The 4,870-nt window shown below is 39.5% G+C and overlaps 1 pseudogene; it reads left to right on the top strand.

Moving 5' to 3' along the window:
• Positions 1 to 4,037: 4,037 nt before the first annotated feature.
• LOC101354354 (60S ribosomal protein L23a pseudogene) lies at positions 4,038 to 4,509 on the top strand (annotated as a pseudogene).
• Positions 4,510 to 4,870: the final 361 nt, after the last annotated feature.

Raw genomic sequence — 4,870 nt, 5'->3', positions numbered from 1 at the left:
AGAATACTTACTTGTGCTCACGCCAAACCTATACATAGACCAAGAGGAAGTCGTTGGTACACAACAAGGGGATACTGCATGATTTAAAATCAGAAAAAGTGTGCATCAGAATTGTGTCCTTTTGCCATACTTATTCAATCTGTATGCTGAGCAAATAATCCGAAAAGCTGGACTACATGAAGAAGAATGGGGCATCAGGATTGGAGGAAGACTCATTAACAACCTGTGATATGCAGATGACACAACCTTGTTGCCTGAAAGTGAAGAGGACTTGAAGCACTTACTGATGAAGATCAAATACTACAGCCTTCAATATGGATTATACCTTGACATAAAGAAAACAAAAATCCTCACAAATGGACCAGTAAGCAACATCATGATAAATGGAGAAATGTTTGAACTTGTCAAGGATTTCATTTTACTTGGATCCACAATCAACACCCATGGAAGCAGCTGTCAGGCAATCAAACTATGTATTGCATTGGGACCGTCTGCTGCAAAAGAAAAGTGTTAAAAAGCAAAGATGTCACTTTGAGGACCAAGGTGCGCCTGAATCAAGCCGTGGTATTCTCAGACGTCTCATATGCATGTGAAACTTAGGTTTTGAATAAGGAAGACTGAAGAACAATGATGTGTTTTAATTATGGTATTGGCAAAGAATATTGAATAAACCATGGACTGCCAGAAGAACGAACAAATCTGTCCTGGAAGCAATACAGCCAGAATGCTCCTTAGAAGCGAGGATGGCGAGACTTCATCCCACGTACTTTGGACATGTTATCAGGAGGGACCAGTCCTTAGAGAAGGATATCATTCTTGGTAAAGTAGTGGGTCAGTGAAAAAGAGGAAGACCCTCAGTGAGATGGACTGACACCGTGGCTGCAGCAACAGGCTCAAACAGAGCAATGATTGTGAGGATGGCACTGGACCGGGCAGTGTTCCGTTCTACTCCACATAGGTGCACTATGAGTCAGATCTGACTCAATGGCACCTAACACACAACAGTGAATAAAAAGTCTTACTTGTTGTCAAAAGGCTTTTAGAATAGAAAATGACCTTGGAAGAGTGTTGTGTTACAGATATCTGCAAACTGAATTCTATTTCTGTTATTAAGGAATTACAAACGGGGAAGATTTATCTAGTCAGCATTCATTACTGCACCAAAGTCTGACCAATTATCTACTGACTGCCTAAATGATGGTACTTTTTTTAAAGGCTTGAAATATAATTGTTTCCTGTTGAGCACAAGCATGAAAGCTGAGCCTACTGTTGATGGCTTGATCATTCAATTGCCTTTAATGGAGATAAAATAACAATTAGGATCTGTTCCAAGCCCTTGGGTATTAGATGAAATTTTTTGCAATTACTACAACAGCAGCTCTTGGTTTTGAAGTCCCTGCAGTCATAAGTTTGAGTTTAAGCAACCAATTACTTTCTGCAGTGTTAGATTAGATGGTTTACTGTGTGTTTCTTATAACAACCATGTGAATGTTTGGTTTTTATATATTAGCAAGTCTTCATTTGTTCTACATCTTTCTGATATTTGCCTTAGCCAGAATTGGCTAGTAGGTTTCAACTCATATAACAGCTTGTTGCACTGGGATGAGATCTTGAGAGCACACTTTGCTCAACAGCACAAAGTGTCCTGCTTTATTCGTGATGTCTGCCATGGGAAAGAGAATGGATATTGGTGATGGGTGATTTACCATCAAGTATACACTGTAAATCCTTTGGGCACGCTTTGAAAACCACTGAGTTGCCTTTAATACTATCCCATTTTTCAGAGTAGAAGATTGCAGTCTAAGAAAAAAAGTGAAATCATTAGTTCCTTATCCTTTCTCCCCCCTCCCCTCACTTTCCCTAGCAATCCATTCATCTTTAAGAATGTTTCTCCTCTCAGATATAAGCCCTTGAAAGTCAGCAATGTCTACAAAGAATATGAATAAACAAGAGCTTCTGTGATGTCTAAAAGTGAGGTACAAAGAATTATTCCAAACCCGGGAAGAGCCATATTTAGAAATCTCTCTGGTTGCTCTATTTTTGCTCAGCTGGAGGTTTTCCTCCCTTTTCTCTTATTTCTTTATCTCATGCTAGCCCATGCTTTGCTTATGATAGCCAATCTGTTTATTTCCTTTTCCTTTCTTCCTGGGAATTTTTTTTATAAATACACATTTTTTTCTACATGAAGGGCAGCATAGAAACTTCTCAGTGGTACTTACGATTGTAATCATCAGGATTTCTATTACTGCTCTCATTTACAGCTTTTCTTAATGGTTCTGTGCTATGTCTAGAAGTGAAACAACATACTCTTTCTGGTATTGCAAGACTCCCCTGGGTCTGCTTCTATTTGTCTTTTGATTTTAAACTTGATGTCTAGTTATGTGCTGGAGCCGGTTGCAAACTTTTTTTGGCATTTTGTGAGCTGCCTGTTAAACACAGCAATTATTTAAAATTAAGTTATATAAACTTAAAATTAAGTGATTAAATATAAAGGTAATAAATACTCAAACCTCATCACTTCCTAATTATTTTACTGTAATCTATGCTCTTGAGGCTATTTATGTCTATTATAGCTATATGGAGAAAACACTATATAATGATGGGCTGTTGGCCATATATTCCCAATGCCACATCACTGATGTCATGACAAATGCTACAAATCACGGCTTTATTCTCCTCAGAGAGGCAGTGGTGGTTCAATGGTAGAGTTATTGCCGTTCGTGCCTGAGACACGGGATTGATTCTTGGCCCATGCGCCTCATGTGCAGCCACCACCCGTCTGTCAGTGGAGGCTTGCATGTTGCTATGAGGGTGAGCAGGTTTTGGCAGAGCTTCCAGACTAAGGCAGACTTGGGTGATCTACTTCTAAAAATTTAGCAAACAGCCCAGTCCCCAAGCCGTCATGGGGATGGCCCAGGACTGGGCAGAGTTTAGTTCTGCTGTGCATGGGGTCAAAGTTTCAACTTTAAGGTAGATCAACTTACAATTTTTTAAGCCAGTCAGCTTCCTCTTTTTGAGTCAGTCCTAAGTTCTTAGTTTCACTTGCTGCACACAAGACACCACTAAAATGTTTGCGTTAATCACTGTTTGTGGTACTGTAATCAAATTGAGGAGATGCTAAAGCTGTTCCACAACAGTAGTCGCCTTTAGTTGGCTGTGCTTTAGTTTCTAATTTGTGCTCACTCTTCCATTATCATCTCTACCAACTCACTCTCGGAGAACATTTTGTCACTGCAGCTATTTCTATTTGTGGAAAAATTTGTTTGATTTAACTGTGAAAAAAGCTGGTGGATTTTTAATTTTTCCTGTTAGAACAGTCTCTTTCTTAGCCTTTTCATTTAAGAATTTTCCAATTTAGAATTATTCTGTTTGTTGCAGTCTGGGCTTTTTCCTTCTGGAGGCCACAGCCCAAGTGTTAGAAATCAGTGATATCAGGGTAGTGTAGTCTGAAGAGTACAGGCAGTCCCTGGGTTATGAGCATAGTTATGAACCAAACTTCGTAAAGCCTATTACATTAAAAATTCAAGGTACATACAATGGTTCATAATAACAAACAGGCGGTACTTTGTGACGCACAAAAAAAATTATTATTATTATTATTATTACTGTATTATTGTGTTAAGATGTTTTAGTGTGTGTGGAAGTGTTTCTTTAATGTTTTTATGCATAGGAAATTACACTATATGTTATATACTAAGACAGACATTTGACTAACCGACATTAGATATGAGTTGTACCTAACTATTCTGACTTACATACAAATTTCACTTAAAGACAGACTTAGGAGCAGAAGTCATTCACAATCCAGGAGCTGCCTGTATTATAGGAATTAAATGTTAAATGACTCACATCAGAATCTTTCCAGATTTGGTAGAGAGACTTTGAGAATAGGAGATTAGAATCTCTAGGGCTAGAGGAAAATTAAAAAAAAGACAAGACAGGCACATAGATGGCAAATTCCTGTGGCTTTCCAATTTTGCCAGAGGTTGGCGTTTGTTTTTAGTCTTGAACAGTTCAGAGATGAGTTTTTTACAAAGATGGGACCGAAAGCAAATAAGAAAGCCCCTGCCCCTCCCAAAACTGAAGCCAAAGCAAAGGCATTGAAGGCCACGAAGGCAGTGCTGAAAGGAGTTCACAGCCACAAAAAAAAGAAGATCTACACTTCACCCACCTTGAGGTAGCCCAAGACTCTGAGGCTCCAAAGGCAGCCCAAATATCCTTGGAAGAGCGCCCCCAGGAGAAACAAGCTTGACCGCTATGCCATCATCAAGTTCTCCCTACCATTGAGTCAGCCATGAGGAAGATCAAAGATAATAGCACACTTGTGTTCATTGTGGATGTCAAGGCCAAAACAAGCACCAGATCAAACAAGCTGTGAAGAAGCTCTATGACATTGATGTGGCCAAGGTCAACACCTTGATCAGGCCTGATGGAGAGAAGAAGGCATATGTTCGTCTGGCTCCTGACTACGACGCTTTGGATGTTGCCAACAAAATTGGGATCATCTAAACTGAGTCCAGCTGACGAATTCTAAATATAAGTTTTTTCACCACACACACACAAAAAAAAGTTCAGAGATGATTACAAGTTGTACTACTTTATTTTCAGGTAACTTAGTGATAAATTGCCTCAGAGTCATAGGGCCCGTGCCAACTTTCCTGGGTTTGCAAAGGAAGCTTCTTCATAGAGGAGCTTCATTTCCAGGGAACTTGGTAATTGAACTGAGCCCATTATAAAAATAGTCAGCTCACAGGAGACAGACAGAGGGTCCTAATCTTTTGCTAGAGGGTGATTAACCATGGTCTGAAGCTTGAGAACACCTGGAACTACCTGAGCATTGAACACTTCGCAGACAGCAGCTCAAGAAGAT

This window comes from Trichechus manatus, unplaced genomic scaffold (genome assembly GCF_000243295.1).
Source record: "Trichechus manatus latirostris isolate Lorelei unplaced genomic scaffold, TriManLat1.0 scaffold00105, whole genome shotgun sequence".
Lineage (NCBI taxonomy): Eukaryota > Metazoa > Chordata > Mammalia > Sirenia > Trichechidae > Trichechus > Trichechus manatus.
This window is presented reverse-complemented; position numbering and strand designations above follow the sequence as displayed.